This window comes from Oncorhynchus keta, chromosome 2 (assembly GCF_023373465.1).
Source record: "Oncorhynchus keta strain PuntledgeMale-10-30-2019 chromosome 2, Oket_V2, whole genome shotgun sequence".
Lineage (NCBI taxonomy): Eukaryota > Metazoa > Chordata > Actinopteri > Salmoniformes > Salmonidae > Oncorhynchus > Oncorhynchus keta.
In genome coordinates this window covers 47,563,831-47,578,124 of record NC_068422.1, presented here as the reverse complement: position 1 = coordinate 47,578,124, position 14,294 = coordinate 47,563,831, and the positions used below count along the sequence as shown (strand labels likewise).

The 14,294-nt window shown below is 40.4% G+C and overlaps 1 protein-coding gene across 1 annotated transcript in view; it reads right to left on the bottom strand.

The window, feature by feature from the left end:
- Positions 1 to 14,294, bottom strand: part of LOC118401500 (gamma-aminobutyric acid receptor subunit pi-like) — an 87,635-nt gene that overhangs the window by 61,561 nt on the left and 11,780 nt on the right. The window lies entirely within an intron of this gene.

Sequence of the window (14,294 nt, the reverse complement as noted above, 5' to 3'; positions counted from 1 at the left end):
TCTGTGCTGTTTTTGTACACTGTACAGTCAGGTTCCAAAATGTTTGCACCCTTGATAAAGGAGAAGAAAAAGCCTGTATAAAACAAATAACAAATACTGAGGTATACTCCCCAAAATGTATAATATATTATTTTATACTGATGCAATTGATCAGAGAAATAGATTTGGTTTAAAACCTCTTAAATGTTGTCAATGATTAGCTGAATGGATAAGGAGGAGTCAGGCGCAGGACACAGGTAATAATCCGAGAATTTACTCAAAAATAAGCAATGTTCCAACAAGGAAAAACACAAATATCCAGAGCACAAAATATGAAACGCACATGACAACGACAATCACGCCCAAAACGGAAAGGGAAGCCAGAGGGTTAGATAAGGAACATTGATTATGGAATGGAAACCAGGTGTGTATAATGAAGACAAAACAAAATGAAAATGAAACATGGATCGGTGGTGACTAGAAAGACGGTGACGTCGACCCCCGAACGCCGCCCGAACAAAGAGAGGAACCAACTTCGGCGGAGGTTGTGACAAATGTAACTAAATGTAATTGAAAATGTAATCTAAGTCATCCCAGAAATAAATTATTTATCATGAGAGGGCCATAAACAATAACTATTAATGCTACATGCTGCAAAAAAAGGCTCAAATCTGACCTTTCAAAAATGTTTACTTTCTGGTAAAATGAATTATACATTACTGAGGTGAAATCACTTTTGAGGACACAAGCTCAAGTGCACATCACAAATATGATAAAAAAATATACAAATATAGAATATATTATATGATATATTTCCTACTCAACAAAACTGAATGAATTAGGCTTGAAATGATTTTTTCTAAATCAATTTATAAAACGACTTACTATAACATTTCACCTTCCTTATAACTGTAAAATACATATTTGTACATTTAGTGTTTGAGAAAGTATGCATATGCTTCTGTTTTTTGACGCCAAACCCCCCACTGGTGTGCGTGGCCAAAGAGCTCTATTTTCATGTCATTTGACCAAAACACTGGTTCCAATCCAAGTGCCATTTATCAAACTCCAGGACTTACTATGGTCAGATGACATGAAAATGAGCTCTGCATACCTGTTGTGGATTTGACGTAGAAAATTTGAAGTATATGCAGAAAAGTACCTCATACCTACTATAACATATGGTGGTGGATGTTTGATGTTATGGGGCTATTCTGCTTCCACTGATCATGGGGCCGGGGTTAAGGTCAACGGCATCATGAACTTTACCAAGCACCAGGACATTTTAGCCAAAAACCTGGTTGCCTCTACCAGAAGGATGACACTTGGCCGCAAGTGGATCTTCCAGCAAGACAATTAACCCAAGCAAAGATCAAAATCGACAAAGAAATTGTTAAATGAACACAATATCAAGATTTTGCCATGGCCATCAAATCAAATTTTATTTGTCACATGCACCGAATACAACAGGTGTAACAGACCTTACAGTGAAATGCTTACTTACAAGCCCTAAACCAACAATGCAGTTTTAAGAAAATACCTAAAAAAAAAGAGAAGAATAACAAATAATTAAAGAGCAGCAGTAAATAACAATAACGGGGCTATATACAGTATAGAGTCAATGTGCGGGGGCACATTAGGTAGAGTTAATAAAGTGGGGTGGGGGGGGGGGTGGCCATTTCATTGGATAGCCATTTGATTAGCTGTTCAGTAGTCTTATGTATTGAGGTTAGAAGCTGTTTAGAAGCCTCTTGGATCTTGACTTGGCGTTCCGGTACCGCTTGCCATGCGATAGCAGAGAGAACAGTTTAAGTTTAAGGTGGCTGGAGTCTTTGACAATTTTTAGGGCCTTCCTCTGACACGGCCTGGTATAGATGGCAGGAAGCTTGGCCCCAGTGATGCACTACCCTTTGTAGTGCCTTGCGGTTAGAGGCCAAGCAGTTGCCATACCAGGCAGTGATACAACCTGTCAGGATGCTCTCAATGGTGCAGCTGTAAAACCTTTTAAGGATCTGAGGACACACTCCAAATCTTTTCAGTCTCTTGAGGGGGAATAGGTTTTGTCGTGCCCTCTTCACGACTGTCTTGGTGTGTTTAGACCATGTTAGTTTGTTGGTGACGGTAAGGAATTTGAAGCTCTCAACCTGCTCCATTACAGCCCCGTTGATGAGAATGGGGGCGTGGTCGGTCCTCCTTTTCCTGTAGTCCACAATCATCTCCTTTGTCTTGATCACGTTGAGGGAGAGATTGTTGTCCTTGCACCACACTGTTAGGTCTCTGACCTCTTCCCTGTAGGCTGTCTCATCATTGTCAGTGATCAGGCCTACCACTGTTGTGTCGTCTGCAAACTTAATGATGGTGTTGGAGTCGTGCCTGGCCGGGCAGTCATGAGTGAACAGAGAGTACAGGAGGGGACTGAGCACACACCCTTGAGGAGCCCCTGTGTTGAGGATCAGCATGGCGGATGTGTTGTTACCTACCCTCACCACCTGGGGGCGGCCCGTCAGGAAATCCAGGATCCAGTTGCAGAGGGAGGTGTTTAGTCCCAGGATCCTTAGCTTAGTGATGAGCTTTGAGGGCACTATGGTGTTGAACGCTGAGCTGTAGTCAATGAATAGCATTCTCACAAAGGTGTTCCTTTTGTCCAGGTGGGAAAGGGCCGTGTGGAGTGCAATAGATATTGCATCATCTGTGGATCTGTTTAGGTGGTATGCAAATTAGAGTGGGTCTAGGGTTTCTGGCATTATGGTGTTGATGTGAGCCATAACCAGCCTTTCAAAGCACTTCATGGCTACAGACATGAGTTCTACGGGTCTGTAGTTATTTATGCAGGTTGCCTTCATGTTCTTGGGCACAGGGACTATGGTGGTCTGATTGAAACATGTTGGTATTACAGACTCAATCAGGGACTTGTTGAAAATGTCAGTGAAGACACCTGCCAGTTGGTCAGCACATGCCCGGAGCACACGTCCTGGTAATCTGTCTGGCCCCGCAGCCTTGTGAATGTTGACCTGTTTATAGGTCTTACTCATGTTGTCTACGGAGAGCGTGATCACACAGTCGTCCGGAACAGCTGATGCTCTCATGCATGCCTCAGTGTTGCTTGCCTCAAAGCGAGCATAGAAGTGATTTAGCTCGTCTGGTATATTGTCCCTAGTGGAAGATTATGAAAAATGTGACATTTGCAGCTACGTGATCAAGCTAATATCGGAAGAGCTTGTGTGGATGTATCACCGGAGGATCTGGAGTGATGCTATCGAATCGGCATTAAACAGAAGACCGCTAAATACCATCACCAGGTCATCTTTAAGATCTGTGTGAAACAGAACATTTCTAAATACACTTGCATGATAATCTTTAAACTGTGGAACTATTATCCCAAAGTCAACATTCTGAAGGGACAGTATATGGTTCTCGAACACTTAAAGAGATTTTTAGCAGATGTGGTGTTCTTGCAACAAAAAAAAATAGAAATTGAATATTTAAAGAGGAGCAAAGTTGGAGAGGCCTATGTTGCCACCTATTGTATTAACAGCAGAGGCGTATGGATCCTGATCAATAAGAATACACAATTTCCCCTTCTATCCAAGTATAAGGCCATTTTCTAATGTTGAATTGTACCTTACATGGTGAGAAATAAACATTTATTTGATTGTATATCCCACCAGGGGCAAATCTGGTGATTTTAGGTAGAATTGTAGCTATATTAGATCAAATCCAGACAGGAACTATTATTTTCAGCAGGTGACCTAAATCATACATTTGATAAGATTGAGAGACGTTGTAATAAAATAGCCACATTTAGGGACCCTCAAAAGAGGCTGAAAAATATAATCTCAACAAATTATTTACAGGACACCTGGAGATTACTATTCCTAACTAGAAAAGATTATTCCTTTTTATTCTCAAAGTAAGAACCTATTCAAGAATTGACAACGTTTTTTTTCTTCAAAAAATGCACCAAAAAAAAGCATGATTTTGTGATATCGGATCATTCTCTGGTATCATGCTTAATCACACCAACTGAAAATTGAGACAGAATTTACAGAATGAACAGAGCACATCTTCTGGGCCCAAAATGTATTAAATACATAAACAAAAAAAATAAAAACCTTTACCATTACAAATGTACAGCCGTGGCCAAAGGTTTTGAGAACGACACGAATATTCATTTTCACAAAGTCTGCTGCCTCAGTTTGTATGATGGCAATTTGCATATACTCCAGAATGTTATGAAGAGTGATCTGATGAATTTCAATTCATTGCTAAGTCCCTTTTTGCCATGCAAATTAACTGAATCCCCCAAAAACATTTCCACTGTATATCAGCCCTGCCACAAAAGGACCAGCTGACATCATGTCAGTGATTTTCTCATTAACACAGATGTGAGTGTTGACGAAGACAAGGCTGGAGATCACTCTGTCATGCTGATTGAGTTCGAATAACAGACTTGAAGCTTCAAAAGGAGGGTGGTGCTTGGAATCATTGTTCTTCCTCTGTCAATCAGGGTTTCCTGCAAGGAAAAACGTGCCGTCATCATTGCTTTGCACAAAAAGGGCTTCACAGGCAAGGATATTGCAAGATCAACAATTTATCGGATCATCAAGAACTTCAAGGAGAGCAGTTCAATTGTTGTGAAGAAGGCTTCAGGGCGACCAAGAAAGTCCAGCAAGCGCCAGGACCATCTCCTAAAGTTGATTCAGCTGTGGGATTGGGGCACCACCAGTACAGAGCTTGCTCAGGAATGGCAGCAGGCAGGTGTGAGTGCACCTGCACGCAGTGAGGCAAAGACTTTTGAAGGATGGCCTAGTGTCAAGAAGGGCAGCAAAAGAAGCCACTTCTCTCCAGGAAAAACATCAAAGACAGACTGACATTCTGCAAAAGGTATAGGAATTGGACTGCTGAGGACTGGGGTAACGTCATTTTCTCTGATGAATTCCCTTTCCGATTGTTTCGGGCATCCGGAAAAAAAGCTTGTCCGGAGAAGACAAGGTGAGTTCTATCATCAAGCATCCTGAGACCATGGGGTTGCTTCTCAGCCAAGGGAGTGGGCTCACTCACAATTTTGCCTAAGAACACAGCCATAAATAAAGAATGGTACCAACACATCCTCCGAGAGTAACTTCTCCCAACCATCCAGGAACAGTCTGGTGACGAACAATGTCTTTTCCAGCATGATGGAGCACCTTGCCATAAGGCAAAAGTGATAACTAAGTGGCTCGGGAAACAAAACATTGATATTTTTGGTCCATGGCTAGGAAACTCCCCAGACCTTAATCCCATTGAAAATGTGTGGTCAATCCTCAAGAGGTGGGTGGACAAACAAAAACCCACAAATTCTGACAAACTCCAAGCATTGATTATGCAAGAATGGGCTGCCATCAGTCAGGATGTGGCCCAGAAGTTAATTGACAGCATGCCAGGGTGGATTGCAGAGTTCTTGAAAAAGAAGGGTCAACACTGCAAATATTGACTCTTTGCATCGACTTCATGTAATTGTCAATAAAAGCCTTTGACACTTATGAAATGCTTGTAATTATACTTCAGTATTCCATAGTAACATCTGACAAAAAATATCTAAAGACACTGAAGCAGCATACTTTGTGAAAATTAATATTTGTGTCATTCTCAAAACTTTTGGCCACGACTGTAGACATAGAGGACAGAGAAAAGCCGACCCCAAATATGTAAGAGGAGAGGCAAAAAGGATCAGAGGACCAATATGCGGCGTGGTAAGTGTCCATGGTTCTTTTAATACGTAAATGTACACATGAACAACTGAATACAAAAACAAGAACCGTGAAAATCCAAACCAGTCCCATCTGGTGCAGAGACAGGAACAATCACCCACAAGAGACCTAAAGAATATGGCTGCCTAAATATGTTTCCCAATCAGAGACAACGATAAACACCTGCCTCTGATTGAGAACCACTCTAGGCAACCATAGACTTACCTAGAGTACTACTCTAACCACAATCCCATAACTACAAACAACCCCAGACAAAACAAACCACATAAATCCCCATGTCACACCCTGGCCTAACCAAAATAATAACGAAAACACAGAATACTAAGGCCAGGGCGTGACAAGATATAATTTGGGATACCTTTAAGGCGTACAATTGGAGAATGATAATCTCGTACTCTGCAACAGTTCAATCTTAATGATAAATTCTAATTAATAAATATCCAGTAAAACAAGTCCTATATTGACATAAACTGAAAGGCCGCTCAGCAAGGAAGCACGGGGGTGGCAGCAACATGTTGTGGGGGTGCATGCTGCAGGGGGGAATGGTGCACTTCACAAAATAGATGGCATCATGAGGGAGGAAAAATATGTGGATATATTGAAGCAACATCTCAAGACATCAGTCAGGAAGTTAAAGCTTGGCAGCAAATGGGTCTTCCAAATGGACAACGACCCCAAGCATACTTCTAAAGTTCTGGAAAAATGGCTTAAGGACAACAAAGTCAAGGTATTGGAGTGGCCATCACAAAGCCTTGACCTCAATCCTCTAGAAAATGTGTGGGCAGAACTGAAAAAGCGTGTGTGAGCAAGGAGGCCAACAAACCTGACTGAGTTACACCAGCTCCGTCAGGAGGAATGAGCCAAAATTCCCCCAACTTAACGTGGGAAGCTTGTGGAAGGCTATCCGAAACATTTGCCCCAAGTTAAGCTATTTAAAGGCAATGCTACCAAATACTAATTGAGTGTATGCAAACTTCTGACCCACTGGGAATGTGATGAAATAAAAGCTGAAATAAATCATTCTCTCTACTATTATTCTGACAATTCACATTCTTAAAATAAAGTGTTGATCCTAACTGACCTAAGACAGGGAATTTTACTAGGATTAAATGTCAGGAATTGTGAAAAACTGAGTTTAAATGTATTTGGCTAAGGTGTATGAAAACTTCCGACTTCAACTGTATATAAGTATTCTGAACCTTTACTCAGTACTTTGTTGAAGCACCTTTCGCAGCTTTTTCAGGTCTCTCCAGAGATGTTCAATTGGATTCCAGTCCGTGCTCTGGCTGTGCCACTCAAGGACATTCAGAGACTTGTCCCAAAGCCTCTCCTGCATTGTATTTGCTGTGTGCTTAAGGTCATTGTCCTGTTGAAAGGTGAACCTTCGCCCCAGTCTAAGGTCCTGAGTGCTCTGGGGGAGGTTTTCATGAAGGATCTCTCTGTACTTTGCTCCGTTAATCTTTGCATCAACCCTGACTAGTCTCCCAGTACCTTCCGTTGAAAAACATCCCCACAGCATGATGCTGCCAGCACCATGCTTCACCGCAGGTGTCCTCCAGATGTGATGCTTGGCATTCAGGCCAAAGAGTTCTATCTTGGTTTTATCAGACCAGAGAATCTTGATTTCTCATGAGTCTTTAGGTGACTTTTGGAAAACTCCAAGTGGGCTGTCGTATGCCTTTTACTTAGGAGTGGCTTCCGCCTGGCCACTCTACCATAGAGGCCTGATTGGTGGAGTGCTGCAGAGATGATTGCCCTTTTGGAATGTTCTCCCATTTCACAGAGGAACTTTAGAGCTCTGTCAGAGTGGCCATCGGCTTCTTGGCCACCTCCCTGACAAAGGCCCTTCTCCCCCGATTGGTCAGTTTGGCCAGGCGGCCAGCTCCAGGAAGAGTCTTGGTGGTTCCAAACTTCTTCCATTTAAGAATGATGGAGGCCACTGTGTTCTTTGGTGCCTTCAATGCTGCAGAAATCACCCGAAAATAAATATTAGATACCGTTCAAATTTTTGCACAGAGAAAAGCACCAGGAATGGATGGATTTCCCAAAGAATTCTATTCAACATTTAGCGCCACTATTCATACAAAGGACAACACATATCACTCAATTCAGTAGTTCCTAATTCCTTGCATCAAACAGTTATTTCAGTTATAAAATCATAAAAATATGTAGTGCACTGCTGATTATAGACCCATATGTTTCATATATTGTGACAATAAAAGAATAACAAAGCTTATAAGCAATTCATTGGAAAAAGTCTTACCAGACTTGATACATATCAATCAAACAGGGTTTATTAAAATAGACACATACAAACAAATATAAGAACATTTTTCAGTTTAATACAATACGCAAAAAAACATGATATAGATTCATCAATAATGGCTGTTGTTGCAGAAAGACAAGACAGGGATATCCCTTCTCTCCATTTCTCTTTGCACTGGCAATTGAACAGCTTGCAGAAAGAAGCTCTTCTCTGTCCTAGCACCCCAATGGTGGAACTAGCTTATGTGATATGTAGTTGTCCCACCTCGTTATCATAAGATTGTCACGCCCTGGTCGAAGTATTTTGTGTTCATCTTCATTTATTTGGTCAGGCCAGGGTGTGACATGGGTTTTTATATGTGGTGTGTATGTATTGGGATTGTAGCTTAGTGGGGTGTTCTAGTTAAGTCTATGGCTGTCTGAAGTGGTTCTCAATCAGAGGCAGGTGTTTATCGTTGTCTCTGATTGGGAACCATATTTAGGCAGCCATATTCTTTGTGTGTTTGGTGGGTGATTGTCCTTAGTGTCTTTATGTCCTTGGTCTGTGTGTATGTGCACCAGTATTAGGCTGGTTCGGTTTTCGTTACGTTTATTGTTTTGTAGTGTTTGTATTTAGATTTGTGTTACGTTAGTTGAATAAACATGGATCGCAATCTACATGCTGCATTTTGGTCTGACTCTCCTTCACCACAAGAGAACCGTTACAAAGATGAATGCACTAACTGTAAATCACTCTGGATAAGAGTGTCTGCTAAAAAACTAAGGTAAAAAGAGAATTAGACCGGACCTAAATGTAAATGGCGCCGACAAATAGGGCTGCCGTGCTTTTAACTCTTAAACTTTTAAACACTTTGCAGTATTTTGTTTTTTTATGTGCTATTTCTTACATTATTAGGCCAAGAAATTATTTGTTTTATTACATACAGTGGGGAAGAACTTTTGAATATCAGAGCAGCAGTAATTCACAATCTTTACCAGCATTACGATCAGGAATACGACTTTCCCCAAATCGGATCCTTTGTTGTTACCCCACACGGCACTGATTCCAAAGGCAATTCCAAAACACCGCCGGCAGAAAAAAAGTACTCGGAATGGACATTTAGTCTCGCTAATGTTCAGTCTCGGGATAATAAAGTTGACGAGCTCAGGGCGAGGATTTCCTTCCAGAGAGACATCAGGGATTGTAACATACTCTGTTTCACGGAAACATGGCTCTATCGGGATATACTGAGAGAGACAAAATAATAATATTCAAATAAAATGATTGTAAGAAAAAAATAAAAAATGACCATACAATATAGCAATGTATTTCTCTTATTTTATAATAACAAGAATTCTGGAACTGACTGTAATATCATCCAGATTCACCCATTTGGCTTGTTCTGTTCAGTTATCTTAACTTTTCCACATACAGTGAAGTCTAGCATATCTTTGGCTGGAAGTCATCCCCCCTAACAACCAACTAACTAAGCTACTAACGTGACCACAGGGTATCCTTTCAACTGCATATTCACCTCACAATAATGACTTTGATGAAACTTGATGAAGCTTGATGATTTTGATGAAGCTTTCAGCTTAGAGGAAATAAAATATATACTGTAGCATATTTCAAACCTTCCACAGAAAGCACTCTATTTCTCCACTTTCTTTTAATATGTCTGTGTTTCCTCCCATGCCTTATCCAAGTACACTCCCTTAAAATGAAATCTGTGCAGAGTCTCAAATGGCTTAACCACCAAGTTCCATGTGCTGCAGGCAGCAGGCTAAGCAGACATGGCATGTAAGGAAATACTGAGGGTTAACGACTGCCATGCCTGGCAGGCAGATTTGGAGATGGACACATCCTCCCCTTAGTTTGTTAATTTGGAGTTAAAAGAGTGATTCTAATTTAGGATTTTGAAATGACTTTACATTTAGCTGTTGGGTGTAAAGGAATGCAGCTGCAATATCATCTGCTACCATTGACTGCAGTGTTACCTAGCAGTGCTTAGTGACAGGAATTAGCTCTCTCTTTACTGGATGTCATTAATAATCAAATGCATTGTGTTATTATAATCACTGTACAGAAACTGGATTGGATAAACCAACAAGATTATCTAACTGATTTTAATCCCTATTGATGAAAACCTAATGGGTCGTTGCACAAAATGGATGCCTTTTGCTTTCCTTTGATATCTTAATAAGTAGAAATGATGCACCAATACTGCATTTTATATTAAATGAAGTGCACTTTAATATATTACCCCTTTTTCTCTCCAATTTTGTGATATACAATTGGTAGTTGCAGTCTTGTTCCATCGCTGCAACTCCCGTATGGACTCGGGAGAGGCTCAGGTCGAGAGCCATGCGTCCTCTGAAACAGGACCCTGCCAAGCTGCACTGCTTCTTGACACACTGCTTGCTTAACCCGGAAGCGAGCCACATCAATGTGTCAGAGGAAACACCGTACAACTGGAGACGTGTCAGAATGCATGCGCCCGGTCCGCCACAGGAGTCGCTAGAGCGAGATGGGACAAGGACATCCCAGTCGGCTAAACCATGTCAACCCGGATGACATTGGGTCAATTGTAATAAATCACATTTTTAAGGTTTGCTAAGGTGTCAAAATATTTCAACCCTTAATTTAAACACTTAATCCCCCCAGAATACGTACAGTGGTGCAAAAAAGTATTTAGTCAGCCACCAATTGTGCAAGTTCTCCCACTTAAAAAGATGAGAGAGGCCTGTAATATTCATCATAGGTACACTTCTAGGTAACATCACTGCTCTAGAGGAGATCTGCATGGAGGAATGGGCCAAAATACCAGCAACAGTGTGTGAAAACCTTGTGAAGACTTACAGAAAACGTTTGACCTCTGTCATTGCCAACAAAGGGTATATAACAAAGTATTGAGATAAACTTTTGTTATTGACTAAATACTTATTTTCCACCATAATTTGCAAATAAATTAATTAAAAATCCTACAATGTGATTTTCTGGATTTTTTTCTTCTCATTTTGTCTGTCATAGTTGAAGTGTACCTATGATTAAAATTATAGGCCTCTCATATTTTTTTAAGTGGGAGAACTTGCACAATTGGTGGCTGACTAAATACTTTTTTGCCCCACTGTATATTCATGTGATTAGTGATGCATTTACATCTGACAGTCTTTTCAAGGCCAACACTGTTATGCAAACAATTTACCCTGTTAAAATAATATTTAAATTATTCAGAGCATGTGACATTGTTTGGGTCTTCTCTCTCTTTTTGGTCTATTTACAATTGTTTCATAATTGACTGAGGTGGTCGAGCTCAACACGTCAGCCCTGTTCGCTCAACTCATTTTAGGAAAACATGAATTTGATTGTGTGGAACACTGTTTCCGTTAGCTGGTAATAGCCTGGTTTTGGACGAATATTTATTGAAAAGCTGATGAAAAAATTGGCACCGGCCAATTGTCCCGGAGAATAAGAAAAAAATAGCATTGGGAAATAATGCATTGCGAAATAAATGCTGCCCTGTTTCCAATTGTTCACATGGCTGGGAGCACCTAATCAAGTAAGTAAATACATTTTGAAAATGTTTTTAAAAATGGTGTAGTATTAGCTAACTAGCTACAGTGCAGGCTAACTCAAATGAGCTGCTAAATAAGCTAGCTAGTTGGCTAGCTAGCTAGCTGTCTAGCCAACTTTACATACTGTATCTATAGCTTGCTAAGTGAATTAAATATCACTAGCTACCTAACTTCATATTAGCTAGCTATCTTGATGTATTTATCACTGTAAAAAAAAATAAAGCTAGCTAACAGCCATGGAGGAGGATGAAAGGATAATGTTAGCAGCCCCAACTGTCAAAGTGAGAGAGTAGGCTATTCTGGATAGGGCAGGTACGTTTGTGTAGTTCCAATCCCTAGAAGTTAGGACGGAGATAATAGTAACATAATATTAAGTGCAGTGTAATTTGAGTATAATGAAGTCTGTTTCGTGTGAGGTTTTCTGTCCGCAGATAAAGAGAGCTATGAAAGCCTGTCTACAGATGAAGAGGTCCCAATGAAGAGCAGTAGCTCTCAGTCCTGGTCCTGGGGACTCAAAGGGGTACACTTTTTTTGCCTTAGCACTGCACAGCTGATTCAAATTATAAACTCATCATCAAGCTTCAAGTGGTATTTATGTATTAATTTGTCATGCTATCCTTAATATGATCCAGTTATTATCACATGCTACACATGCACGTGTGTGCACATGCATCTATCATTATTATAATTATTATTATGTTATCATTATTAGTTATAAGGGACATTATACTTTAGTAATCCACAATTACCTGGTGATGTAAAAGTCTAATAATGACATTATCTTCCATATTCCTACAGATACCTTGTAACTGGAGATTCTTTCAAAACGTTTGCCTACAGTTAGCGTGTAGGGGGCACTGCAAGGTTGGGTGACCAGGGCCATCTGGGACTGCCTCAGGGAGGAATTCAGGCGTGTGAAGGATACCTATGTCCTGCATAACTTCATGAGGATGGACACGAGGACCAGGAGGGGATCTGCAGCTAGCCACTGTGTGCCAGAGGAGAAGTCTGCTGCTCTGCAGGATGTTTCAAGGATGGGGTCCTACAACGCAGCAAGAGAGGTAATCCGTGTGTGGGAGATCTTCACCTCCTATTTCTTCGAAGAGGGTGCTGTTCCCTGGCAACACCATAGACTACACTACGCACAACCAAAGGCTTTTTTAAGAGCCATCCACATTGCAATAAGAGTATTCCATTTACTTAGCTATGTCAACAGCAGTTATTCAATTCCCAGTTTAGGTTAGGTTACTTGCATGGTCGGAACTAGAAGCACAAGCATTTCGGAACACTCGCATTAACATCTGTGTATGTGACAAATAAAATTGGATTTGATTTGATGTTGATCAGATCAATGCAGATTAAGGAAATTAGGTATTGAGGTGAACTGGTTTGAGTATTTACATGATGCATCGAAAGTGTAGTGTACTGTTTTAAACTCTATTTCTATATATATGAATTACAAATCAGCCTTTTAACTAGTTAAATCATGTTTCTAGTCAATTGCATAGTTATAATGTGTAACTATTGATGTCCCAGGACCAAGATTGGTCAACACTGTTGAAGTGTATAATTGTAATACATACATACAGACACAGCATCATTCAAAGACTGGAATTTGATACTCCTGGTATTGTATATGACTGAAAAATAATCTCAAAAACATTCATACATGAACTGCACCTTTATTTGCCAAGGTAGAACACATGATCAGTGAATATACTGAATGTACAGGCTACAATGTGGGGATCTCATGCATAGTAATAACTACATGTTTAATACGACTTGCATCCTTGGCACAGACTTATATTATATTCTACTCCATCCATAGGCTTTTAATGTCATTCAGACTGTTTTGAAGTTGATACAACTAGCTATGATAGCTGAGGTTGCTAGCTAGGTTCTGAACTAATATGTATACCAAACATTTGGGTCCATACACAGATCAGCTACATAGCCAGCTACACATCCATAGGGATACAGATATTTTTATCATTCACTGCACAATAAGCAAGAATATAGTTAGCTAGCTACGTTATTTCATCTATCTGCATTGCATGGCAATTATCAGCAAGGCAAGCTTACAAACTTGTACATTCAATCTGCAGTAAATGCTTTAGCCAGCTAGATTCTTTACATCCACTGTTTCACAAGACGACAGCCTGGTTTGCTGGTTGTTTCAGGAGTCCCTAAAACATTAAACAAATATAATTACAATTTCATACTCATGTTACAACACCCATAAAGCTAGCCAGTCAGCTAGCTTTCTATATCGCGATTTTCGTAAATTAACATTATGATAAAAAAAATATGCATAATAATTTGTCTCTACATTAACGAGCATGTTCCTGTCAACTGTACAATTTTAGCATGAATCGTTATGACGTTATAATCACTTACATTTTCTTCCATCCTAATACTTTTTTTCAGCCATCTTTGCTGAAGAAAGTCTCCAGCCTTGGGTCGCATAGTATCAAATACGTCCTGGGAACCACTGGATATGATTGGTCATCGCCCAGCAGTCGCTGCTGGTGATTTGCATAAAGTTGGGAAAAGGTTATATTTTTCACTGCCTCCCACGCCACCTTCACACCGCCCTTTCCACTTCTCACCGCTTTCCTTCCTTTGGAAATAAATAGGAAGCGGTTTTGCATCCCCCGCGGCACCATGTTCTAGTGAACACGGGGCATGAGAGGAGGCAGAGAGCGCAATAAACTTGCCTGAATAACTGGGAATGTAGGCTTATTG